The sequence below is a fragment of the Bemisia tabaci genome, chromosome 7 (genome assembly GCF_918797505.1).
Source record: "Bemisia tabaci chromosome 7, PGI_BMITA_v3".
Lineage (NCBI taxonomy): Eukaryota > Metazoa > Arthropoda > Insecta > Hemiptera > Aleyrodidae > Bemisia > Bemisia tabaci.
Genome location: NC_092799.1, coordinates 37234952 through 37262824, shown reverse-complemented (window position 1 = coordinate 37262824; position 27873 = coordinate 37234952). Strand labels below are relative to the sequence as shown.

The 27873-nt window shown below is 44.9% G+C and overlaps 1 protein-coding gene across 5 annotated transcripts in view; it reads left to right on the top strand.

Moving 5' to 3' along the window:
• Positions 1-27873, top strand: part of brat (tripartite motif-containing protein brain tumor) — a 277009-nt gene that overhangs the window by 234720 nt on the left and 14416 nt on the right. Inside the window, exon 3 of one of the 5 annotated variants that reach the window (XM_072302628.1) lies at positions 6644-6689. The exons of the other annotated variants lie outside the window; for them this stretch is intronic. The gene's annotated coding sequence lies outside the window, so the exon portion shown is untranslated. The remainder of the gene's footprint in view (positions 1-6643; positions 6690-27873) is intronic. 5 annotated transcript variants of the gene reach the window in all.

The following is a 27873-nucleotide window of genomic DNA, read 5'->3' as shown; positions in this document are numbered from 1 at the left end:
CGCGCCGGGGCGATGGGTGGAGGCAGCGACCCCGCGCCCCCCCCCCGCTCTTCCGAGCCCGCCGGGAGAGAATCTTGTTTCCTAGGTCAGTAATCTGCTCGAGCGTACGTTCGTACATATTGGCTACGTTTTCTTTATCGAAAACGAAACGCAAGCCGACCGAGGCGGGAGAGTTATTGCTGCATTCCAGCCTCGCCACCCTGCTCTGCCCCCCCCCCCCCGTCCCCCCCTCCACGACCGGTCGGCTCATCCCGGTAACCTTCGTCCGGGTTTTTGAACCCCGCGCGCAGTTTTTCAGCTGTCGCCCCGGCCGTGCGTGCGCGCGCGCCGCCATAAATACATGTATATAATTGTACGATTGTATGATACGTGTCGGAATTCTTAAGTTGAGGTTGCTCGCCGCCGCCGCAGCCGCAGCGCGGTTCTTTCATCCCGCGAACACAAAGGAAAAAAAGTTATTAACAATTGCATGCAAATCTGCGGTGGATCGTTGAGTTTTTTCCGCGAAAAAGGGTGGAGGCTTTGCGTTCGAATGGAAGGAAATCTCACGAACTGAATTCAGCGGGAAGGAGCCCGAAGACCATGAACTCGTATTTGTGTCAATTACAATGAAAGTTTTCTCAGATTTCCAAATTTTTGGTCTTTTCAAGATTTTTAAAGGAAGAATAGTCCTATTGTGCTTTCTCTGATCAATACTCTGATCTGGATACGTACGGTCCCTCAATCATTTCAGTTTTGCGTCAGTGACTTAGTAACTGTCAAAATTCAATGGCGCGAAGTTGATCGAGTTTACTTTCAAAATTAATGAGTTTTTTCCGAAAATCCCTTGGGTCGCACTGAGAAAGAAAAGGCGAAGAATTGAAAACTTTTGATTTGACTACCTATGTCTGTGAAATTCTTGAAACTCTGTATTTTCAGGATTCTTCCCAGATTCTCTTCGTTTCTCATTATTTTATCCACCTAATTGAACTGCCAATGCTATTGCAGACAAGGGTGTCATCTAGTCTGGAAAATCCAGGACGTTCGAAAAAAGTGCCAATTTTTTCCTTCATGCTACGCGGTTTTTTTCCAAGACCGCCTGGAATGTATCTGTGATCCCTTGCTCATCGATTATTCGTGTAATATTAGCCTACTTGATAGCGACTGTCCTGCCAGTTGATACGCGGACCACCAATGAGCTTTAAGTTCGGATTTTCAGCTCAATTTTGTCGCGCATGAATTTAAATTGAAATAAATAATTGCGAATTTCATACCCACAAAAGCACTGAAAAAGTATACTGAATTTTTTGACAAAGTACTTTAATAGTACCGTTTTTTGGGCAGCCAGTTTGAATAGACAACCTGAGAGACACTCGAACACAGACAAGAGACCCTCCACTGGACTCTTAGCGACAGGTGGAAGCTTTTACTTTCGGGGTTTCAACAATTCCTCATGGACAATTATTAGGGAGCAACAATCATCACCCTAGTTTCGGCTGTTGACCTACCTACATGGTCGATGATGAGCTTCGAATGACGTCATGAGCCAAACAAGTTTCCCAAACGTCGGCCATTTTCGGCTTGTTCGCAAAACGAAACTGCCAACACGTTGTTGAACATCAACCATGTAGGTAAGTCAACCGTAGAATGCTGACGTCCCGAAAGTAAAAGCTTCCAAATAGCCAAGATACTAGTGGAGAGTCTCTTGTCTCTGGAACCCCCTGAGAGTCGAGCGAGTTTCCCAAACTTCGGCCATTTTCGGCTTGTTCGCAAAACGAAACTGCCAACACGTTGTTGAACATCAACCATGTAGATAATGCTGAAGTCCCGAAAGTAAAAGCTTTCCATTAGCCAAGATACTAGTGGAGGGTCTCTCGTCTCCGCACTCGAACCCCTGAGAGTCACCATCCGCGGAAACGAAGTGCGATGTCCAAGCCCGGGCGGTTCACACGGTCGCTCCGGACGGACGGACGGCCGACGGCGCAGGAACGAACGGGGCCCGGGACCGGAAAGCGAGGGACGGGGGCCGCGCCCGTAATTACGGAAAGGAGCCACCGACGACGGGGACGAGGCGCAAGGCTCGTTCGCGGGCGAGGGGGCAGGTAATTAATCAGGCTATAAAGGACGGTCCGAGAAAATATAAACTGGAATAATTGCGCGCGCCGACGCGACGATTCCCGGGCCGGGGAGCGAGAGAGAGATAATTGTGTGAGAAGAGACGCGGGTCGTCACACTGCGAAACCCCCACCCCCCCTCCCTCCCTGGCGAGCGCGACGACCGCGAGGGTTAATTTCATGGCCGGCTCCGTTTCTGACCTCGGACAACGAGAGCAATAAGGTCTCTGCTCCAGTAGCCTTGAGTTGGGCCGCGCCGCGCGGCCATGCCCCCGGACCCCTTGGCACTATAGGTTGACTCCTCCCCGCGCCCCCCGCCCACCCGGTCCCCCCGCGACGGGTCGCGGATATATTTCGCGGCGAGGCGACAAGTCATCGCCCCCCCCCTTCCGCTCCTCGCGGGCCGCGACAGGTGCGCGCCTATCTCGGCCCGGCTCCCTCGGGTGGATAAAAAAATCCGTGAGTGCCCTTGGCGACGGAGCCCCCCGGAATATTGTCGAGCGTTCCGTCTGCTTCTCGACTAGAGTCCCTTTATACTGAGAGTTGAGACTATGTGAATCCATCTCTGATTGGTTGCCGTATTTGAGGCCTCCACAGTGTCACAAACGGGAATAAAGATTACATTTCCATCAATTGCAAAGTTATAATCTGGAATGGACCGAGGAATTATACGGGTTCGACAAGGGACAAACGGAATGAGAGAAGGCACGGAGAAAGGAATTTGAGAATGGGCCAATCAAAGATTACGAAAAACGTTCAATTTGTGTAATCTTTATTCTCGTTTGTGACTCCATGAGGGAGTGTTGTCTTGACTCTGTATAAAGGGACCCTAGAAGGGGTCGGACAAAATGTTGAAACTTTAAACGCTTGTAACTCGTTTATGCAACTGACTCTCAGTATTAAGGGACTCTAATACAGTCGAGCCGATCTACTTGCCGAGATTTTGTGTACTCGCATGATTTTTTTCACACATTTTAGAATTTAAGTTGGAAAAGCTGTAAATGAGATAATTCCTACTATCCATGGCCATTGTGTACTGATGAGAATCTAAAATCTATCACAAAAAACCCGTTCCTTTAGATTTCTAAATTGATTCTTGATGTTATGTTTGTATGTTGAACCAATCGATATCGGTACAATCTCACCTGTTCGATGTATCGACGATCCTGACAATTTCACTACGCGTGGCCGTTGTGTACTTATAAGAATCCAAAATCTATCACAAAAAATCCGTTCCCTCAGATTTCTAAATTGACAATTGAGGCTGTTTACACGCTGAACCAATCGATATCGATACAGTCTCACGTTTTGGATGTATCGACGATCTATGACTCCTCGTCATCGACCCGAATAAAAAAATCGCAAAGCTCGCGGTAAACATACTGACACTCTTTAGCCCCGTTTTGATTCGTGTCGACAAAAAAAAACCAGGCTGCGTTTCCTGGAAACCCGAAGAAAAGTGGACGGCTGTCAGCGGTGCGTAAATAGGTACACTCATTCCGGTTCTCGATTAATGAGTCTTCATTCACTTTTTTTTATCAAGGTACTCGCGAGTCGTATCGTAATACATTCATATCCTCTCGGATTATTTCATAACCGCGCACTGTAGGCGCGTAATAACGCTACCGGATTTTTTTTTTTTTTTTTTTTTTTTTTTTTTCCACGCTCTCTTTGCTGGTCCCGTTTTATTAGCAGGCGCCAGCACGAACAGTTGTTGAGCAACGACTTTAACGTCTTTTCATTCTGGTATTTCGTGAAAGAACTTGGCGCTCGCGAAATAATAAGATGGTCGTGATATTGCGAGTAGTACGGATTATGCTCTCTAAAACCATGAGTATGCAACTGGAAACTAATCCATTGGCGAATCCAGCAATTTGGCAACACTGTATTTTTACAATTTAAACTCATGGAAATGTATCGATCTTCGGAGGGGTCGGGCGCTCCGGTATGAATCGATTATTCAACATAGGTTTAAATTGAAAAGAGCCGGTGGTGCCAAATTGCTTGATCCGGCTCAGAACTAATCGCCTCAGTAGGTTCGGAAGGGTCGGAGAAAAGAAAATGGAAAAGTCGTTATTTGTTGTTCGGACCTAACCAGAATTAGGACTACGTCGTAGTTTCCTGTTTGTGGTGCTTTTTTGGCGCAGTGTCCTGCCGAGAAAATAAAATGCGAAAAGGAATTGGGTATCGTGAAACGCATTTTGGATGATTCCGGCAAAATCCATTCATTGCGTCAAAGAAATGTTCGATATCGAACGTAATCGTGGTATTGTGGAAATTTTTCGGTTACAGAAATCATTTAGCTTGTTCCTCGCGCCCCCCAAATATTCAGGGAATTTGGCGCTAAGAATATTCTGGTAAAGTCGGAAAAACCTGCAGATTTTAAATTTGCACGTGATTCGCTACTTGTCTTGGCCTGAATTTCTCTCTTGGTAATTGCGTAACAACTGGTAGCTCCCCTCAAAAATAACTCTACCTACGAGGGGACCAAGATTCAAGGGCAGGATGTTATCACTTTCGTTCAGTTTTATCAGTCGACACTTGGCGCACCTCTCGAATGCTTATCCCCGTCCTCAAATATTTATTTAAATGAATTTCGCAGGGTGGTATGATAAAATTACAAGGGCACCATTGTAGAGATATCGTGGGAACCATGACGGAAGGTGTCGCTCAGATAGGTTTGGAAGTTTATAAATGTCCTTACAAGGAGATATGCCCCCCCCCCCCCTCAACAGGTGTTAATCTCCGACACTCCAAAGCATGTGCCCCCTCGCTTCCAGTTTAGTTATTGAGGGAAAGAACCAAACCTCAAGCCTAAAAAATGTCCACGATCAAATAGGACTACATGAATAAATGTAGGGCATCATCTTGCACATCAATATTGCAGTTTGTGGGAATGATTGCGCTTCAATTCGCGATTGTTGATCAGGTAAAGAGAGGAGTCTCTTTCTTTTTTAGCTGCAACACTCCGGGCCGCGCCACTAACTTGGCGTCGCGATATGCCCGTGGAACCGTGGCTTCAAAATCCCGGGACTCGGTCGCGCGGGCGATCTGGCCTCGCGTTCCGTCCGTGTAACCGTGGCTCGAGAAGTCCACCCAAAACGGGAGTAGCTTTGAGGTGAGGCACGGTGACTAATCGCTCGGGTGGCGAAACGGCGAGTAAAGTTCTGCGTGTTTCGCTACGTTACGTAACGCCGGAGGAGGCGGATTCCTGTCGCACGATAAACGTTATCACAGGAAACGCTAATTATCGAGTGAAAGGGAAAAGTCGGTTCCAAGGCGAGGTCGGTGACGAAAGTCGGGACCGACCATCGTCGTCGTCGGAACTGCGAAAGCGCGGGAAAGCCCCCGTCGGATTTTGTTCGCTAGCTCTGCGGGATATCTTTAAGAGTGGATGTTTTGAAACGTTGAAATGTAGTTAGTTTTATTTTATCTGGTAAATGACGATTTCAGGGTTGTCGGTGGGCTGGAAAATCGGGGAAGTCAGGGATTTGCGACGACCGGGCGAAAGTCAGGGAATTTCGTGGGAAAAGTCAGGGAACCTCTGATACATCTACCAATCACAAAAAAGTATCACAGATCCTTACCCTTTCTGTCATTTTTAAGGCTTCTCATCTTTTAACCTGCTACTGAATACTGATTGCCTTCTTTTATAACATGATCTTCAAAGACAGAAATGTTGTCCGAAGTTTAACATAAGTCAGCGTATTAAAAAAAGTGGTGGAATTTTTGTTTGGAGGTCAAGGAAAGTAGAGGAATTAGAAAATGTTGGAGTCAGGGAAAAACAAAAATAGTCTGGGGAAAGTCAGGGAATTTTAAGGTGAAGATATTACGGCAGCCCTGCAGATGTTTGTAAATTACCGGCGTGACAATCGTTATTCTTGTCTCAATTTTCCATTCCAGGTTGTCTACCAATCTGGAAAGTCTGGGATCAGGACTGATTTTTTCAAAGTACGGAAATCCCGTTAGAACGTGTTTTCATATTAAGGTACCGAAAAAGTGCTGAATTTTTCTTTTGAGGAGGTACTGAATTTTTTTCGAAAAACACTGTAAAATCGCTGATTCGTTTTTGCCAGCCAGTTGTAGTAGACACCCTGCCATTCTCCAAATAGTGTAGAGACGGTTCCAGTAGTGACGGTGCGACTGCACATGAAGGACCGCCTCGGGCAGTTTCGGGCCGTCCGAATTTCTCGGGACCCGACGAGCGGGCGACCAGGAACCCGCCCAAAATTCGGTTGCGTCAACTCCCCGCGCCGGGAACCATTGTGTGCCGCAGCGGGGGTGCGTTCCCCAGGTGGAGGCCCTCGCGGAGTCACTGTAAATGCTCACTCGCTGTCAAAGACGCGGAACCGACGCGACGGACAAGGCGCTCTCAGAAAGCTTTAGGGTCGGTTATTAGTTTAGTTGCGTCATCGCTCAGGCCCGCCAGCCGACACGCGTCTGAAGAGAGGACTCTTATTATTTGCCTGATCGTTTACATTCTTTATTTGTTGGTAAAAATTGTGCTCTCCCGCGGCTTTCCTAATTGTTTATGTTAATTTTTGTTACAGGTACGTTTGATGAAATCTGGATCATGAGCTGTGAAGTTCAGGTTTCGTGAGTAATCATAATTATTTTTTAAGTATCGCCTCATCGGATATCACTCCTCGAATGGGGCTTCGCTAATATCATAGATAAAATAAGTAACGCATTAGAAAGATGATATTGAAAGTAGCGCCTTGATACAACTATTCGTCCTCTACGGACGCGCGGGTTGCATGTGAAAAAATGGAAGGCGTTCCGGTTATTCTGGCCCACGCAGCAGTTTGTGGCACACGAATGATGATGAAATTTGAAATTTTCTGATGAGAACTAAGGAGAAGGAACAGGAAAGGATATGTTTGCCCCATTTTCACAACTCTTTTTACATCTCGAACCGCGTTACCGCCACCCCTACTTGCGCCAGCATGTCGCTACCAGCACTGCTTCGTGGGCTAGGGTGACCGGAGCGCCTTCAATTTTTAGCATGCAACACGGACGTCCTTCGAGCTCGAATAGTTGTATCAAGGCGTTATTACCGATATCATTGCCCTCAGCTCGGATAGCAATGCTGAAGCGTTAAGGTGTGGACATCGCACTATTACCGAGCGTCGCCAATTGTCCCCCTACTTAATAAGAGTTTATTGATTAACATTTGAGCTGTTATTTTTCAAAATTCCGGAAGATTTTCTGAGCAACTAAATCTAATGATTTTGAAAATTCGAAGGAAATATATTTGTAGCTTTTTAAAAAAATAATGGCTCATCCTAGGATATTTTGCAACGTCTCGATCTTTCATACGACGTTTTTCGACCACTGACAAAACTTCCCATTGTCGTGATTTGGTCTCTTTTGGGGCCTCCTTAGTTTCGCTTCATTACAATGCGCTTGATAGCCGTGATAACACTTGCCTCGAGTGATTGAGTTTCCTGACGACATTAATTTATTCGTCATATAAATCACAGCTTTGTTGGTGCAAGGAGACAAAGGCGCCCATCAAGACCGGTCTATGAAAAAGTCTCCGAGTCATGGTTTTTAGTTATGTAACGACAATGAGAGAGCAGATTTTATTTCGGGAACGGCCCGATAACAGGACGCAACTAGCGGTCAATGAAAGTTAAAAGAAAGTTGGATTTTCACGAAGGCAAGAATTTCGACGAGCCACGTAGAGTTAAAAGATTGCCCAGGCTCCATTAAGTAGACGAGCACCAGGAAGACATGGAAGGAGAAGTATCCTTTGTTGGAATTTCCATTTGTAAATTCATCAACGGACGTCGTTCAGAACAAATGGTAAATCATTTTCTGACCTTTTTTTCCAGGAATTATTTAGACGCTACTTTAGTGTCTCGGAAAAATTTCGATCTCATCTGAGTGACGATAAATCGACCGATAGTCAACAAATGTGTGACACTATCTCTGAACTACACCGAAATAAATATTTGTGTTAATTTTGATGTATATAGGAAGCGAAACACAAGCTAACCCTAATTTCGTTTTGATTTTGGTATAGTTTGCAGTGAACTCAGCGCAGAAAATAATGGAGGGACTAGGAAACCCGAGAGTCAACCGCAGGGTTGGACTTCGGTTAATAATTTGTGTTTTACCTCCCGAATTATTAACCAAACGCGTGTTGATTTTTTCTCTGTGGAGGGTAGGATGCAGAATTTAAGGGTAGTTTTCGGTGTTTACAAGTTCATAGTGATCTTCTCTAGGGTAAACAGCACTGTCAGTAGGCAGGCTCTCTCGTCGAGAATCCCGCCTTTGTGTGGGTTCGACGAAGTCTTTGTGTCAAGTACCTGGGGCCTTAGCCTGTTGGGGGGGGGGGGGGGGGGGGGTCATCCGGCGGATCTGGCCTCGCGGCCGTAGCGCAGGTAGGCAGTCTGAGGTATGCTAAGATTTCCGCCGATGACGCCTCCACCGCGACCACAGTGTTGTAAGATGATTTGGACGTCGCCAATTTCCCTCCGATAAAATATTCATTTTTGAGGAAGCTCGTGAATTTTTTTTTTCCTCCGTAACTCTCGCACACTTTAGTTATGGTTGCGAATCAAATTCTCTGAAAAACTTGATGAAAATATTCTCGAGTTTCCCCGTAAATTACTTTGTTAACCGAGGGAATGTGGCAACGCCCCAAGGATCATACAGCTTTCTTCCGAGGGATGCAGACGGACCCTCAGTCTTCTTACCTGTCGCACCTTCGCTGCCTCGGAACCAGCCTGGTGGCCTTTCGTTGCCGCTTTGTTGATGAAAAGCTTGATTTTTTTTTCGAAGTTTTTGTGTGTGCGCCGATAAAAAAAGGAACTCAAAAAGTCATGCCATCCTAAATTGTTGTTTCGTGAGTCTATTCAATATTCATGGTGATTGAGGGAAGATTCCCAAAAAAATTCCGAGCGTTATGTCCTGCAGTCTCCTATCAACAAAAGAAACTTGAGAGAAAAGTAGCCAGCGTGAAATGAACTACATTTAGCGATTAGGAACCAATATTTCTGCTTTATTTGCTAAGATACACACGTGCATAGAAAAACTAATGATACGTACGTTGTTTCTACACTAATGATGAGCCAGAAATTGTAGTTCATACTTGGAAAATATAACCCAAATGTAGTTAGGCCAATTCTGGTTTAATCAACCCGTATGTAAGTAGAAATCTAGTAATCACCAACATTTTTCTTGAGCCGCGTACTAGTAACCGTAAGAAGTGTAAAATCTTGGCGACTTTTTGTGACCCCACAACCCCTGATGTCTCGTCTCTCCCTCCGAAGGGATTTTTTAACCAAGCGGGTGAGTCTGGTCCAGCGGAGCCGGCTCGAATCGCAGTTGACCTCGGAGTGGACGAAGAACACAGCAGCAGACGCTCCACCCACCACCACCACCTTGCCATGCTCGCCGGCTGACCATCAACCATCTGCCTCGGACCAGTCTTGCCCGCCGCGTCGCCAGATCCACCCTCGGATACCCGCTTCCGGCCTCCGGAGGCCCCTCGCGCCCCCGCCCCGCTTCGCGGATCCCATATCTCTCAATTAACCGTCGCGCTCGGCCGAGGCGAGGCATTCCACCTCTCCGGAGCCCCGGGCCGTGCCCCCTGAAATTACCGGATGGGACGGAGAAAAACGCAGACGTGGAAAACCCGACCTTGCCGCTGCGTTTAATTTTTCTTCTTCTCGCTCCTCCTCGCCGGGTGTCCAATGACCTCCGGTGGTGCCGAGGAATTCCGTCTGGGTCCGCGATGGAGCACTCACCCTCCCGCGGCCGCAGTTGGTTACTCTCCGTCCGTGAGAAACAGTGGTCGTGGATTAAGACGAATCTTAGGCAGAGCCAAGAGACCCTCCACTAGGATCTCGGCAATGGCGGAAGCTTTTACTTTCGGGACCTCAACATCAAAACTGTCGACTTACCTGAATGGTTGATGTTCAACAACGTGTCGGCAGTTTCGTTTTGCAAACAAGCCGAATGGCCTGGTTACACGATCAAATTCCCGTCAAATTCCGATCAAAATGATGACCAAGATGGCGGTCGATAGTTATCTAGATTGATGAGTAAAATTAATCAAAACAGCGTGTTGATAGAAATAAGCACGAAATAAGCACGGTTGTGTGGAAATCAGATGAAGGATGAGCCGCACAGCTCCATCATCTTTTTCTCATCAAATTTTTGCAGGCAGCAGAAATTCGATGGTAGATGGTGCACACCAGTCACCATTTGATCGAAAATTGATGGAAATTTGAGCGTGTAACCAGCGCAGAAGTTCGGGAAACTTGTTTGGCTCATGACGTCATCCGAAGCTCATCGTCCACCATGTAGATTGTGCATAAATGAGCGTCCTTCCGGAAAATGAGTAAGTTTATGCCAACACTAAGCCGAACAGGTGCTTTACAAACGACGAGTCGTAAAAATTATGAGGATAAAATCCTGGATAATTTGATTTCGAAGATTGGCTCCCCTTTTGGGCCCTAAAAGCTCCATGACCCAACCTTAAAACAACCGACATGTCCAAGGGGTTCATCCTGGAAGCTACATCTCCAAGTGAACGCGTCCATTTACTCTACGTGTCATTCATTTTTCATGTGTTTTAAACGTCAATCGTGACGTTCACGGCACGACCGACGCCGAAGAGACAGGACGCCTCGACGCCCGGTTAATGAGTCCCGAAGGATCTTAAGCTGCGTCGACGAACGCACGAGACGTTTGTCACTCCGGTTCGAGGAGCGTTCCACGACACGCTATTACCGCCGCGCCGTGCCGAGGAAGAACGCCGTATGAACATTCGAGAGTTGCCAAATTTCCCTTGATAAAACATGTATTGTTGACAACATTCATGAATAATTTTCCTCGAAAGTTTAAGATATTTTAGGTTGAATTGCGTACAAAATTGTCTGAAATTTTCTGAAAATAATATTCGCAATGGAGATGTTGCATGTGTGAGGAATTTTCGATTTGACTGTTGATTCTTGTGTAAAAGTTTGCGAGAAACACGATGGTGCCACTGGTTTTCTCTTAAATTAACTCCCAAGCTCAAAAAAAGCTCTCAAGTTGAGGCCAAAATGGAGGGGATATCCCACGCTATCCTGAGAGTCCACCTGCACACCAAAACAAACTCTGCATGCAAAGATAGGGAGCACATACATTGACCTGGCTGCCACTTTATTTGGGGACTCTAAAACTGAAAACACGGCATCTCTTCTAATGCAATTGCTCCCTATCTTTGCATTGAGAGTTTGTCTTGATGTAGAGGTGGAATCTCAGGATAGCGTGGGATATCCCCTCCATTTTTGCCTCAACCTGAGAGCTTTTTATGAGCTTGGGAGTTGATTTCAGAGAAAACCAGTAGCACCATCGTGTTTCTTGCGAACTTTTACCTAAGAATCAACAGTCAAATCGCAAATTCCTCACATATGCAACATCTCCATTGTCTGAAATTTTCGGAAAATAATATTCGCAATTTCCCCAGTAAATTCAGTTTTTATCGGAGGAAACTTGGCAACGTCTGATGGCTCATACGGCGTTCTTCCTTAGCACGGCAGTATTACACGGTCGACGAATCCGCGCCGTATCCGAGCAGACGAGAGGGAAACGAAGACCCATCCGAGGGCTTGTTACGGATAAGCGCAGACTCGAAGGGCGTATCTGCCCCGCGCCAGCTGACGAGGTAATTTTCTCGTCCATGTCAAAGCTCAAAATCCCTGTTGCCGCACGGGGCACAGGGCCGGGGTCGAAGCTCGGTATCCATTTCCCGGCCGTGGAAAAAAAAAAAAACCGGTTTCGCCCGAGTTCCGTCCGACTCCGACCGGGAAACAGGCCGGTCTCTCGGTCGACCGTGCAGAGAGAAGTGCGCGAATAATATTTCTTGTAGGACAACATTTTTTGCGGACAAGAACGAATGTCCCCTGAAATGCAGGTATTTTGAATTTGGCAGGGTGTCCACCGCCAGGAATTACCGGAAAATATCAGGTGTGGTGTCATCGGGAAAAATTAGGAAAATGTCAGAAAAATCGGCCCTAAATCAGGAAATTCTAAGTGCTACAAGCATTCTGCAAACTTTTGATTCAATAATTGATCGAATATTCTGATTTTTTAAAATATCTGATTAATATTTAATTTATATATTTTTATATTTTATTTATTTGATTTGTTTTAATATTTGATTCTGGAGTGAGACTTGACGACACCGGGCGCCCGGACCCGAGACAAGACCAAGACCCGGGGAAAAAACGCGCAGCCCACGCTTCCCCGCTCTCGCTCTTCGGATAACATCTCCGCGTGGTCTTTGTTTCTCCGCGACGCTCGGTCTTGAGCCCCCAGCCCCCCTCCTCTCGCCCCCCGTCCGCGAGGGTTCAGCGTACCCTCTCCGCGAGTGTGGACTCGGCGATTACCCGGACGACGCTCTCCTGACCCAAGGGTGCATCTCTATTCCTACGTGAGCCCTGTTCACCGCTTAACGCCACGCTTTCGAGGGCTCAAGTGGAAGTAGAGGTACACCCTTACCAGTGGTGTGGCGTGCTTTGCGATTTATCGATTGTTACGCCATTTAAACCTATGGAAAAGGATCGATAAACAGGGTGTTCGCAGCGAACACCTTAAGAATCGATTCTTTATCGTTGGTTTAAATGGCAGAGCAATCGATACATCGCAATTCACGCCACGCCACTGACCCTTACGTCAAAAGAGCGGACGGTGCGAGAGGGCGAGGAAAATGACGGGCGGGCGCGTTGAAGGTGCCGAACTCCTCCATTCGTGAGAGAATTATGCGAGTGCGAAGTGTCCAGCAACCTGCAATACCGTCTGGTTTCGGTGGACTCTTTGGGTCTTTAAGTGCATTTATCGAAGAAGACACGTTATTTCTTTCTTTTTAACGTGGTTGGTAAGTGCAGCCCTTCTGTAGACAAGGGAAACAAACGCCTGGAACTAGCGAAAATTTGATCGAACATGGAGTTCTTCCTCGATCCTCCCAATTTTTCCAGCAGTCTTTCCTTGAATAAACAAAGTTGGATTACATTTTGCAATAAGGAACTATTATCTGTGGCTCTTCCACAAAGGCACCTTTCGGCATAGGGAAACCAATGGCATATATGCCGTTTCTAAAATGAGCCAGAAATAGTGGTTGTCTAATGCAAAATGTGGTCCACACTGAAAAAATCAAACACATTGGATCGAGAGTCCAGACTCTAGAAAACATCGACAAGAAAAAGGGCTCTTGATATTCAATCAGATTTAAGCCTAAATCTAAAGGAAATCCTCTCAAGTTAAGAGGCTTGGTTCTTGATTTAAGCTTAATCTGATTGGATCAAGAGTATTTTTTCTTTTCGATGTTTTTCAGAGTCTGGACTCTAGATCCAATGTGTTTTTTTTTTTTTTTCCAGTGCAATTGTCTCTTGATTAAGTTCAAACTAGCCGTTGAAAACGAGGGAAATCTCGAGACCGCTGAAACTGGATGGTCTCGAAACACGGCATCACACCATCTGTAGTCGCGCCCATGGACTGCTGGCGGAGGAAAAGGAAAAGAAAATAAAAAGCCAGCGAGCAGGTATTAAGAACCCGCACCTTCCTTATGGGAAATCCCCCCCAGTCAAACGCGATGCCGCTTGGATATGTTGCTCAGCTCGTCATTCTGATCAAAAGCTCTAATGGGCCCAAAGAGATCCCATGTGCGGTTTTCGAGATATTCGCTGTTTTATGTGCGTAAACGGAGGTTTCGCGCGCTCCCGCCGGAAGCCATACCAGTGTGCGGCGCCGCTCGTGCCCTTCCCTTCCAGTCCTCTCCGACCCCTCTCCGCTGCCCCGCCACCCATACCTTGGCTCCTCAACCGCTCCAACTCCGACGCTCACGAGGCTGCGCCCATTATTACCGGACCGCGCCCGCACGCCGTCTTCTTACGTGGCCTCTCCTTCGGCCATGTCGCCTCTTTTTCTCATCGACCCTTCCTGCAAGTCTTGAAAAACCTTTAAGAAGTCCATTTTTACTAAACATGATGATGCTAATGTCACAAATAATACAAAGAGAGAGAAAAGGAAAGAGAGGAAAAACAAATGATAATCCATGCGAAAGTATATGGAGAAGAGTCGGAATGCCTAAGAGATCGCTAAATGAAACAAGCTTTTTTTCATTTTTTCCCCCTTTTCCTTTCTTTTTTTCTTCATTTTTCTCACTCGGAAGCAGTGACAGTAACTTCTGTTGGAAGATGATGTTGAGGTTTTTTTTTTTTTTTTTTTTTTTTTTTTTTTTTTTTTATCACGTGGAGGAGGTTGAGGGGAATCAGTCGGCTGACGATGACCATGTAGAAACTAAGTTTGACTTAGTCTTGACTTAGTCGAACCGCACCAATGGAGGAGGAGAGAGGGATCATTACTAACTGAACTCAAGGAAGAGAGATGTCCATTCAGGCGTAAATGGTCACATTTTAAGTCGCTCTTACTTGCAGCACCACCTTATCAGCCATCTTATTATCTGCTGATTGTATCCTCTAATCAGATGATCACTGGTCGACAGACAGATCGGTCAAGAATGTCAGCTTTCAGGGAACTTTAATCATTGATGTCAGATGATCGTGCCAAATACGGCATTTTCTCTTTGATGCTTTTAAAATTGAATTTTAGCAATTTAGAATGAAATGTGGAAACTATGATCAAATCATTTGATAAGCCAAGCAACTGCCTCCTTTTCTGTTGTCGTACGTTCAGAATTAATCAGAATCAATATCATTTCCAAGTGCTTCGCCTGACGCCTGTGAGCTACCCCTACGGGCGCCTGCGTATATTCTCCTTCTGGGGCTTGGAAATCTTGGCTGGGGGATTCCTGACGATTAGGATTCACTAACTACTAACTGACGTACAAACTTACGGAAAATGATCACTAGGCAGGCCAAAAAAAGTCGAAGCTAAGGCACACTTGGCCTCAAATTGGGCATCGTCAGCCGACTGATTCCCCTCAACTTCCTCCACGTGATAAAAATAAAAAAAAAAAAAAAAAAAAAAAAAAAAAAACTCAACATTATTTTCCAACAGAAGTTACTTTCACTGCTTCCACTTGAGAAAAATGAAGAAAAAAAAGAAAGGAAAAGGGGGAAAAAATGAAAAAAAGCTTGTCTCATTTAGCGGTCTCTTAGGCATTCCAACTCTTCTCCATATACTTTCGCATGGATTATCATTTGTTTTTCCTCTCTTTCCTTTCCTCTCTCTTTGTATTATTTGTGACATTAGCATCATCATGTTTAGTAAAAATGGACTTCTTAAAGGTTTTTCAAGACTTGCAGGAAGGGTCGATGAGAAAAAGAGGCGACATGGCCGAAGGAGAGGCCGCGTAAGACGACGGCGTGCGGGCGCGGTCCGGTAATAATGGGCGCAGCCTCGTGAGCGTCGGAGTTGGAGCGGTTGAGGAGCCAAGGTATGGGTGGCGGGGCAGCGGAGAGGGGTCGGAGAGGACTGGAAGGGAAGGGCACGAGCGGCGCCGCACACTGGTATGGCTTCCGGCGGGAGCGCGCGAAACCTCCGTTTACGCACATAAAACAGCGAATATCTCGAAAACCGCACATGGGATCTCTTTGGGCCCATTAGAGCTTTTGATCAGAATGACGAGCTGAGCAACATATCCAAGCGGCATCGCGTTTGACTGGGGGGGATTTCCCATAAGGAAGGTGCGGGGTTCTTTGTCGGGGGGCAACGTTCTCAGTCTCACCTGTTGGGAACCCGCGACGGCCGCCCGGTGGTTCCCTGGTCGAGACCACGCCGCGGCCGCCATCGCCGTGAGTAGTGTGTCAGCGTGTGTAGCCGCCGCACGGTGGATCGAGTCGACAGGAGAGGTCGGACAAAATTCGGAAACTTTAAACGCTTATAACTCCGTTTATACACAACTTTGAGGTTTTAAAAGTGGTTTCAATGGTTTTCTCGTAAAATTTTCTTCGAGAAACACCCCTTATAACTTAAAATGTGATGAAATGAACATCAAAATGTGCAGTTGAAGACGAAAATTTCATGTCCAAGCTCTCTAATGGCCTTGGTCCACTGTGCGTACGCACAGTGGCTCGAGTCAATCAGAGAACTCGGACATACAATTTTTGACTAAACTTCGAATTTTAATGTTTTCTAAGTCACATTTTAAATTTTAAGGCGTGTTTCTTGAAGAAAATTTTACGAGAAAACCGATGGAACCACTTTTAGAACCTCAAAGTTGTGTATAAACGGAGTCATGAGCGTTTAAAGTCTCCAAATTTTGTCCGACCTCTCCTTTCGACTCGATCCACTGTGCGTCGGGAGGAGCAACGTCGGTGACGTCACAGCCGCGTTAGTCAACGATCGGGCCGGAGCGAGCTTTATTACCTCATCCGCGGCGAAGTAGTGCCACCGTAACGTAGTGAAAGGGAATCGATCGCCTTCGTCGCCGGCGAAGCTTCGTGCCGTCATCCGCATCGAGCAAGTGTTGATTCACCCCGCGATCGGTCGATACTTGGAGGTATTTATGCCGAAAGGAACTTTGTGCATAAGTTTTACGTGTAACGTAGTTCCTTTTGCATAAATACGTCCACTTGGCGTGCGGAGGTGTCCTCAGGATACGCGGCTCCGAGGAATTCACGGTCGCATGACTGACTCACCGGTGTTCAGTGAGTACCGATTGTAGTTGTCATCGATCGCTCTTGTGACGATTTTTTAGGTTAGCTGCCTCCGTAAATGATGTCAGCCCTATATTTTGATCTTTTTACCCCCTACACTGGAAAAAAAACACATTGGATCCAGAGTCCAGACTCATTAAAAACATTGACAAGAAAAGCACTCTTGATTCAATCGGATTTTTGCTTGAATCGAAACGAAATCCGCTTAAATTAAAACGAAAAAACGCTTAACGAAAAAATTTTGAAAGAACAAACATATATGTGGATTAATGATTTTAGCTTCCGCCGCCGCGCCTCGCAGACCGCACTGTTTGACGCAATGCTTGAAGTATTCACGTAGTCTTGTAGGCGCTATGCGTCTCACGCTGATCGCACTGTGTTTACCGCAATGCGTGAGGTATTCATGCATTCTTGTAGGCGCTATCCGTTTCACGCTGTCCGCAATGACCGCACTGTGTTTGATGCAATGCGTGAAGTATTCGTGCAGTCTTGTAGGCGCTAATATGTGTTACATGCCGATCGCCGCGCCGAGGGCTTCTCCTTTTCATCTCAAGTCCTCGTCATCATTTCTCTCTAAGTCGCGCCGTTCCAGGCCAAATTGCGTGTTTGGTTTCTCTCTTAACTCGACTAATTAAAGGTGCTGTCTCTTGTATCACTGAAAGACGACAAAAGTAGAAATTACTATACTCTCAGGAAATGAGAGATTTTGTCGCCTTTTCTCGTTTGTAATTTTTTTTCTAAATCCGAATTTTTTTCGTACCTACATTTAAAAAATTGCAAAATTTGCCGCCCCCTATAGATTTGCCGCCTTGGGCCGCGGCCCATGTGGCCACCCCCTTAATCCGGCCCAGGATGACGTCATATCCCTCCCTTGTATTTCTCCTCTGATGTCGTTGCGCGAAGGACACGGCGCAGGCCGCAAAAAATCGCCCTAATGACGGGGCATCGAAAACCGCAGACCGGTAGTCTCGGCTCCCGTCAGTAAATTGATGCTCCTTCACCGACCGCAATCGGCAAACCCGAAGGAACCTCGGTGGAAATTCGAAGACGCTCGTCTGACAGAGGTGAGGCGTTAATGATCGATGATCGATTTTTCCCTATTCGAAGCTTTAGTCGAAAATCGCATATGAAAGTGGTCGTTGCGAACATCCTGTTCATCGATCCTTTTCCATAGGTTCAAATGGCCGATTAATCGATATACGCACGCCACGCCACTGACGTCTGACGAAGGTGCAAGTAGTGAGTAGCCTGAACAAAGCCCAGCGTATCCCGCCACACGAGACCAAGAACAGGGCTTAATCCATGCCGCAAAGTGGATCGAGTCAATTAGAGAGGTCGGGCATGAAATTTTTTACTACAACTGTGAATTTTGACGTTCATTCCGTCACATTTTAAATTTCAAGGGGTGTTTCTGGAAGTAAATTTCACGAGAAAACCAATGGAACCACTTTTAGAACCTCAAAATTTTGTAAAAACGAGTTACAAGCGTTTCAAGTTTCAATATTTTGTCCGACCCAATTTTTGACTAAAACTGTAAATTTTGACGTTTATTCCGTCACATTTTAAATTTCAAGGGGTAGTTCTGGAAGTAAATTTTACGAGAAAACTCAATGAAACCACTTTTAGAACCTCAAAATTCTGTATTAACGAGTTACAAGCGTGTAAAGTTTCAACATTTTGTCCGACCCCTCCTATCGACTCGATCCACCGTGCGTCGTCGTGTCACTCCACTTTTACCGCGCTTCCCGCGGGTGGCCGGCACGGCCGGCCCGCAAGGTCACATCCACGCTGAGCGCGGGCGGGTCGATAATCTTCCGCGTTCGCCCCGGTCCCTCGGATCTAAATTCCGAAAACGAAAAACGCTGTTAATGAACCCCCGAACGCTACGGCGGCGGGGGCGCGAGACTTGGTGGCGGGCGGGGGGTCGTAAAAATGACGGAGGAACCAGTGGCGGTTCGGTTGCCTATCGCGTTTTGTTGCTAAGTGGATGAGCAGGATAGCATCACCTGGCGGCTCCCCCCGCCCCCGTCCCCGCCCCGCCCGGCAGTCTAGACTCTCCCCCTCTAATTTTACATCTCATCTCGCCCTCTGGTTTCGCTGCTCCGCGCCGCGCCGCAGCCACCCCCCCCCCCCCCTCTCTGTTTCCCCCTCTCTCGTAGCTTGGGGTTCGCTCTTTCCACTCCATTGTATTTTATTCCAGTTCATTCAAAATCGACTACAATTTTAAGGCGGAGACGACCGGACCGGCAGGGCTGTTGCCTATTTTTTTCCCGACGCCTCGATCCTCGCCCGGCGATCGGCGTTCGGATTATTTATTTTTTTCCCTCTCGTCGATCCTCGCTGGAATCGCCTCTGATGACGGGTCGATGGGGTTTTTACACGTATCGTTTTGATATTATCACGTGTATTATGTCTATTTATAGATGACATTTACGAGAGAGAATCTAGCTTGCGTCTGATGAGAGCGGTACTTCGCATTCTCACAAAAATTATCCGAATTTGCGCTTTGTTTGAATGGAGACACCGCTCGCTTCGATCCGCCTCTGATAGTCGATTGACGCAGTGAATTTATTTTCTTTTTCTAACTACGGTTACTTTACTCCCGGCTTTCATTTCACAATTTTTTGAAGCACCTATCAATCTTTTGGCTAAATGCATCTCAAGACAAGATAATAGTTTTTGAGAAATGCTAATTCTTTAAGTATATGTACAGGATAATGAAAGTAAGAGAAAAGCATGTCAAAATAGTGTATTTCTCTTGAAAAGTACACTAAAACTCCACGACGTGATGTGTAATTTAGCCGAAAGATCTGTCTCGACTGTGAACCTGCTTGTACCTCAGGAGTTGTATGCGATTTTCGCTGGCAACGCAGAGATGCCTACGCACCTTGATCCATACTTTGATGCAACTAAACTAGCTCCGAGATTATCCTGGTTGCATAATCAAAACATGAAGGCGCTATTCGTGGAAACGCTTCCAAGTGATCGCTTCCAACTCGACGTAACTTAGGTCAGCGCCTTGATGCAACTAAACCAGCTCCGGCATTGTCCATGTTGCATATGCAAAAGTTTGAAGGCGCTTTTTATGACGAAGCGCGACGCGTGGGATTGATTACTTCAGCAGCAGTCGTTTCGGCAGCGTTTAGCAAGAGGAAAACGTGTGTTATTCTCCGAAAAAATGTCATTTAGGGTAGGTTTAAGCTTGTTCTCAATTATATTTCCCCTTGCCAGGAATTTCACAAAGACCGGAGAATTATATTGCGTGCAAAAATTCGACTTTAAGTTTCTTCCCAAAATTGAGCCTTATCGAGGGACGAAACTCAGCCTGTTTTTCCGAGTTCCTTTCCTTGAAATGCTGTCCGTTTATCATTAAATCTACAAGATCTCCATAGAAATGAGCTCTACGGCGCATGAACGCAAATACCCTGAAACCTATCGGAAACTCGGCTCATCAATTTTAAAAAGCTATTCAGAAGTAGATAATTCGGCGTTTCAGCCGACGATGAAATATTTTATGATGCTTTTCCAGGCATAGCCTCATCGGTACGCGAGCCGCGACCGGATGGCAGAGGGGAAGAGTCGTGTCGAGTGGACGGAACAGGGGAGCGGTTACCGCGAATGAAATTTTCCTCCGACGGAAAACACGAACGAACGCAACGGGGGAAAGGGCGGCTGCGTCGAGCGGCGGGGGAGGCAAGGGGCGAAACGTCTGCAGCGCCCCCGAACCCCTCCCGCCGGCCGGCCGGCGTCGCGATAGGGGGAGCCGCCCCCCGTTGGCGTTCCTCTCCCTGCAGTCTGAGCGGAATGCACGAGTTTATCAAGTGTCGATACCCCCTTTTTCTCGCCGGGTCGCCCCTCCCACCCAGCGGCTGGCTTACCGGCCCGGCGGTGGGTGGCGGATTGCATCGATTACCTCCCTGCAACAAGTGACCTTGACGCTATCCCCGCGCGCCCCTCTCCGCGGCCGCCCCTCCGTCGCGCCGGCCGGCTCCACCCTCCTTTCCCTTTTCCAGGCCCCGGTTGTAGACATGGCTCCCTCGTCCCGCCGCGCCGCCATGCTGCGCGCGCTTTTCGCTCCGGCTCCGCTTTTGTCTCCGGCGCGGCGCGGTGGCTCCGGATCCCCCGGTGGATCCGCGGCAAGTTGATCGCTCTTCCGCGAGGTTCGACGGTGGTCATTGTCGCCGGCGGTGGCATCCTCCGCCCACGCGCCGACCCCTGTGCCGCCGTGCCAAGGAAGAACGCCGTATGAGCATTCGAGAGTTGCAAAATTTCCCTTAAAAAAACATGAATTTTTACAACATTAATGCATACAGGGTGTCTACAAGTCCGGAATTTCCGGAAAATTCGGAAATAGTACTGATTTTTGAAGGGCGGTCCGGAAGTACTGAATAAGTGCGGAAATTCCGCAAAAAGGTCCGGATTTTTTTTCAAATTTTTTGTCACTTTTGTCGCAATTTTAAATTTTTGAAGTATTTCGAATTTCGTCAAATGGAGGTACTGAAAAAATACAAATGGAGGTATTGGAAGAGTACGGAATTTTTCTGTTGGAGGAGGTACTGAATTTCTTGAGAATGTACTGAAAAAGTACTGCAAAAGTACTTATTTTTGACCAGCTTGTTTCAGTAGACACCCTCTGCATATTTTTACTTGAAATCATCAATTGCCTGAATATTTTGGAAAATGATATTCGCAATTTTCCCAGTAATTCCGGGTTTCATCGGAGGCAACGTCTAAAGGCCCATACGGCGTTCATCCTTAGCACGGCAGTATGCCCTGTTGATTTCTGAGCATCGCAATTGACGTCCGCACTTCGGCCGTCTCGCGCACTCCGGGTATTGACGACCCGGCCTCTTAAGGGTGTTCGCGTGTGTGGAAAACTGGAGATTTTCCGGGAAATTTGAAGAGGGAAGAAACCATTGGCGCGTTCTTTTCAATTGAAGCTAGTCTCAGTGTTTTTCGAGGATCTATGCCCTGAGTTATAATCTGAATAGCGAACAGTGTAATATTAGGGTGTCCACTGTCAGTAAAAACCGAAAAATGTTAGGGAATCCTAAAGTAATAATTGTAGAGCTGGTTTAGTTGTATCAATGCGTTGACTGAAGTTTCTTCGAGTTGGAAATAATCGCACTCTGCATTGGCACGACAAGCGCCTTCAAGTTTTGAATATGCAACATGGACAACTTCAGAGCCTGTTTAGTTGCATCCAGGCGTTGACCCAAGTTCGCGGGCATCTCTGCCCGTTCAGCGTGGATCGCGCAACGGATCTTTCGGCTGAACTGTATAATATTTCGTTGCGTTTTCACTTATATTTTTATTCTCTTTCTTTCTCTTTTTTTTTAAAACTGTCTCGCAGTAATTAGAATATTCAGTGTAACTTCAGCAAACTAACGTTCATTTAATATTCTGTACGGGATACAAGCAACCGCGGTTTTACGTCACACTGGAAGAAAAAACACATTGGATCTAGAGAGTCCAGACTCTTATCATGAGTGGCGGTAGCCACCACCGGGCAAGTAACCTATCCTCCAACAATTGGCAACACAGCACAGCCCGGTCGAGGCAACGACACCATAGTTACACGAACTTGGCTTATTTGGGTTTTTAGTTGCGGTCTCAAAAGCTTTTCAAAGCAACGGAGCGACGGATTTTAGAAATTTTGGTGTCTAAAGATGCGTCTTGATCCCGTCTAACGAACTGTTGAGTTTCAAGGAGGTTGATGATTTATTAAACAAGATAATTACGCATATGTGCCTAAAATAGCAAAAAGTATCCACTTTGACCATTTTCACGCTCTGTCAAAGCTATGGAGAATACGAGACATCGGAGCCCTATATAATGTTATATCAAAAGAATTGTCATGTTCCCGTGTAGTGCGCGTTTAAGTTTCATTAATAACCAAGGCATCCTAAGAAAAATATTGCGTCTAAACTGCTTTTCGGTTGCAATGGGCGACCCGACCTGCTGACGTTTATCATTGAATTTCTCGCTTACACTATTCTGGAATGAAATTATGGTTATTTCGAGGGAACATCCTGAAGTTATGAGGATTCTAAAAATTATATATGAGTAAGGGTTTACTTTTACCGTTTAGGCTGTAGCTTTGATTATGTCCCAAAAATCGTAAAACCCGAATTTACTAACACATACACACGGTAGAGTGACAATGTTAGTGCTCTCTGCAGTCAGCATCTCACCAGCGGAACAACAAAACAAACCACGAATGTTAGGTTAGTTCCTGTTTCACAGAGCAACAAAAACGATCGAGACAATATGAAATCATTTGGTTTCAATGATTTCAATCCATTTACGACTTCAACGATGTTTGTGACAATCATTATCATCGTGTTTTACAACCTGGAGCAGAAGTCTATCGCCTCATTGTGAAGTGAATTCTGAATATCCAATCTTAGAACTCGAAACCTCACCATTCTATTCTCTCATTGTTCTCTCTTCATTTTTGGCTCAAGTCAAGCGATTTAAAGTCGCTTCACTAAAATTATGTGATCTTGAATCCATTCAAGAGTGTGAAGCTCACATTTTTCTGGCATTGCAGCCTTTTTACTCCTCAAATTCTACGGATATGAGTCCATTTCGCTCAAGGTTTTTCTGAGCGATACCAAGTGTTTATACATTTAAGATAAGTGAGGTTTGTCTTTTGGTTCTTCTTTTAGCAGTTTTAAAGTAAATTAGGTATTACAGTACCTTCGTCCAGTTTTGTTTCCTTGTTTAATGTTTGTTAAGAGTCTTTCTACGTGAACACTCAAGGACATACATACTTACGCTCAGGTACCAATACCATTGTTTTTCTCTCACGTCAGGATGTACCTTTAAGCATGCTAATTTACCAAAGAAACTCCTCCAGTGATAAGTAATTTTAAGCTTTATTACGAAGTGAAAACCTCTCTGTGTGGTGTCGCTAAATTTCTCAGATAAGTCTCAGTTTAGACACGTAGAACAGACGTTCACTTTTGTCCGTTACGATCCCTGCTCTTATAGCTTCACATCTTACTTTGATCTCTGATTCATCGATTAATGGCACTTTTAGTTCCATTCATCATCAATCATAGTTCAAAGCTATCTCAACGATGAATCATCAAACGTTATATCAAGGAAGACATTTTCTGCTGAAAGCTACGACGGAATTGACATTGCAACTCAACTTACGAAAGCATGAACCAAGACATAAGAATCCGTCTCAAAGTGAACATTTTTTTCAACTCATCAGGCAGTTTAGCAGGTAAGAAATCTACAGTTGATTAATTAAGGATTACCAGATTACATGCACACTGGTTTTCCAACATTTACGGTAGATAGGGATATTTTTATTGATAATGATTAATGACGAAACGAATATATCAATACCATGGCCAAACTGGGAAACTACTTACCGCAATCCACAAAGTTCAGCCTCAAAGACTTTCAGAGTATTTTCATTTCTCTGCTGATAAATAATTCAACATAATTTCTGAAAATTGTGTAATTAATGACTTCGATGCGCAGAATATTCTTTTCTGGGATTTTAAGCGTAGTGGTCACTAACTTTTCCCTGATTTTGGAATGTCCTCTTTTGACATTAGGTGTCTCAGATAAAAATTCTTTTCACAAAAATTTCAAGTTTTTACTTGACTTAATTTTAAGTGTTTAGTCTCTTTAAACTGAAAAGTCCAATTTTTTTACTGGGAGAAGGAATTTCAATGCTCCGCAGCAAAACTACCTGACATATTTTCACAGTGAGGAGGGCTTTATTTCCTAACTTTTACAGAACCTGTCACCCTGTCTATCCCTCAGAAATTCAGTGAACCAGATGAGATTCAATGAGGGTCGTTGATAACTTTACCACTAAATTGATACCGCTTACTTAAAGGATTTTGGAGGGAGCAATTTTACCTACTAACATTGTTGTCAAACAGGGTTTATTCATCAGAGCCCTGAATTGAGGAACCAAGAGAAAATAATTTGTTTTCATTTACTCCTCAAAGATGATACTATGACCATGATGCAGGTCAGTACCTATGAGAACTATATAGATCTCATAAAATTTCAGTAAACCTTGTCGCTGGGGGAAAGATCTAATACATACTGAAGATAATTATCGAATAATGTACTCTCCTAAATATAGACAAAAATTACAATGAAAATGTTCATTATTTGATGAAAAATAAAGTACAAAAATTTTCAGAGTCTCAGAGGACGCCAAGAACGCCAAAAAATCTTAAAATAATTTCCTTTCACAAACAAAAATAAAAATGACACTGAACATTTCTAGCAGGGCTTCTTGATAATCAGAGAACAAAAATTTTGAGAGCTTGACACTTTTAATCCTTACAATTTTTAGATTGTAACACTAATGATGTCTGGGAAGCTATTGAATGCCCTGATTTCCAAACTTCTATTACTCAAGCAGCACACATTTCTTTGGATTTCAATTCCATGGTAAAATTATTTCTATTGCATTGTAGTGTTGAGAATGTTGCCTATTTACTCATTGAAGGAACAATTTTTAGAGCAATTAATTTGAAATAAGTACCTACCGTAGTTGCAATTTATCATTGAATTTCTTCGTATTTCTTTTCTTTCTTCTTTTTCTTTTCTTGGGATTCTACAATTGTATTTCTTTTCAGGGATATCTACAGTTGTGTAGATTTTGATTTTTAAAACTAATCTCTTTTTAAAACTAAGAGAGCGTTGAAATAATTATCACTTACCATGTATAACTTTCTGCAAAATTTGCCTCAGTTGATGTTCTCATAAGTTCAGTTGTAAAGTCAATTCAGCCATAGCTTTCCGAAGAAAATTTCTTCTTCGATCTAACAATTAATGATTAATCGTCGAAATAGCTTTGAACTGATTAATTAAAAATGACAGTCAAGGGTGTAAAAAAATAAGACGGATCCGAGAAACTTTGCTACACAGCAAGGAGATATCCACTTCATAGCTACAAGCATTAAATGGATTACATTTTGCAATTAGGAGCCACTATTTCTGGTCCATTTTAGAAACAGATTACATGCTATTGGTTTCTCTATGCAGATATGTGTTTTTATGGGAGAGCCAGAGGTAATGGTTCCTTATTGTAAAATGTAATCCAATTCCTTCACAAGTGGGGGACTTCATTTGGTAAAATAACAGTTTTCTTGCAAAAATGAGATGATATAAACTCCAAAAAACCCAAAAACTTGGGTAAAGAGACTCCGGGCAAGTCACCATCCTCTTGCCAAAAACCTCCAAAAGCTCTTCTTTGTTCCCCTCTTCAGTGGAAAAAGAAAATATCACACTACGACAGTTTCCATTTCTGTCATAGAGTACCCCAAGCGGACCAAAGAACGGAACTCTTAGTCGTTTACACATTTACGTATTTAACAAAATCTCCAGGAGGTCACAGACAGGCTGGCAGCCCCTCATTGGACCAAAACGCACACCGTACCATTTTTTCCTTGTAGGTATGTGCCTCCAAAGTACATGAAATGACTCCTTGAGGGGCGGGCAAGTTTGATTGAAATTCACGTTGTCCTCTGAAAATGAGCTAAAATTTTTACCTTGAAGAAGAAGAAAATCGAGTTATCATTTTCTTCCATACACGGTAGGTATGCCTATGAGGTATGAGAGGCACCAGGAACGCCTTCCAAAATTATTGATGCAACCCGCACGACTCCGAAGTCAGCGGAAACTTTCTTGAAGCGTCTCCTAAGATTTTCCCTACGCAATAATCCCCTTCAAAAATGAATGATGCAACAAGCGCGTCCTGTTTGACCACGAAAGCTCCTCAGATGAGAAGTCTTTTGGTCTGGTCAGAAAAATATTCGAACTTTATTTTTCATCTTCTCTTCTCATTTCCCGCATTGACGGAGGCGACATTTTTTGGAAAGCATGACGCGCCCGGCCCAATGCGTAAAAAAAAGTGCGAATAGAATATGACCTTCCATTATGAATGATCGTTCAGGAATACTTGTACAACAAAGACGGCACTGTTTATTTGGAAGTGTACAAAGCCTCCTCGTAGTCATAATTGACTTTTTCCATTCTGATCCCGTACTATCAGTTCGGAAATTGGCCTCATTCTCAGTGAGCCCGAACATCTGTTTCCTAAATATTTTTAGTAGTCTATCTACAGGTTGATCCTCAGTGAGAGCATTGGGCCGGGCGCGTCATGCTTTCCAAAAAATGTCGCCTCCGTCAATGCGGGAAATGAGAAGAGAAGATGAAAAATAAAGTTCGAATATTTTTCTGACCAGACCAAAAGACTTCTCATCTGAGGAGCTTTCGTGGTCAAACAGGACGCGCTTGTTGCATCATTCATTTTTGAAGGGGATTATTGCGTAGGGAAAATCTTAGGAGACGCTTCAAGAAAGTTTCCGCTGACTTCGGAGTCGTGCGGGTTGCATCAATAATTTTGGAAGGCGTTCCTGGTGCCTCTCATACCTCATAGGCATACCTACCGTGTATGGAAGAAAATGATAACTCGATTTTCTTCTTCTTCAAGGTAAAAATTTTAGCTCATTTTCAGAGGACAACGTGAATTTCAATCAAACTTGCCCGCCCCTCAAGGAGTCATTTCATGTACTTTGGAGGCACATACCTACAAGGAAAAAATGGTACGGTGTGCGTTTTGGTCCAATGAGGGGCTGCCAGCCTGTCTGTGACCTCCTGGAGATTTTGTTAAATACGTAAATGTGTAAACGACTAAGAGTTCCGTTCTTTGGTCCGCTTGGGGTACTCTATGACAGAAATGGAAACTGTCGTAGTGTGATATTTTCTTTTTCCACTGAAGAGGGGAACAAAGAAGAGCTTTTGGAGGTTTTTGGCAAGAGGATGGTGACTTGCCCGGAAACATTGACAAGAATAAGGACTCTTGATTCAATCAGATTTTTGCTTATATCTAAAGGAAATCCGCTCAATTTAAGAGGCTTGGTTCTTGATTTCAGCAAAAATCCGATTGAATCAAGAGGATTTTTTCTTGTCGATGTTCTTAAGAGTCTGAACTCCAGATCCAATCTGTTTTTTTTTTTCCAGTGTACGTTACAATTTAGGTACAGTGCGTTACGAAACGAAAGCATCGCGTTCGTCATATATTCGAAAGCTCCAAACTTAGGCTTTCTAGTTCCCATCGCTGCTGTTCTCTCCGTGCTCCCGAGCTCATCAGGAGGGGCGTCCAGAATTCGAAT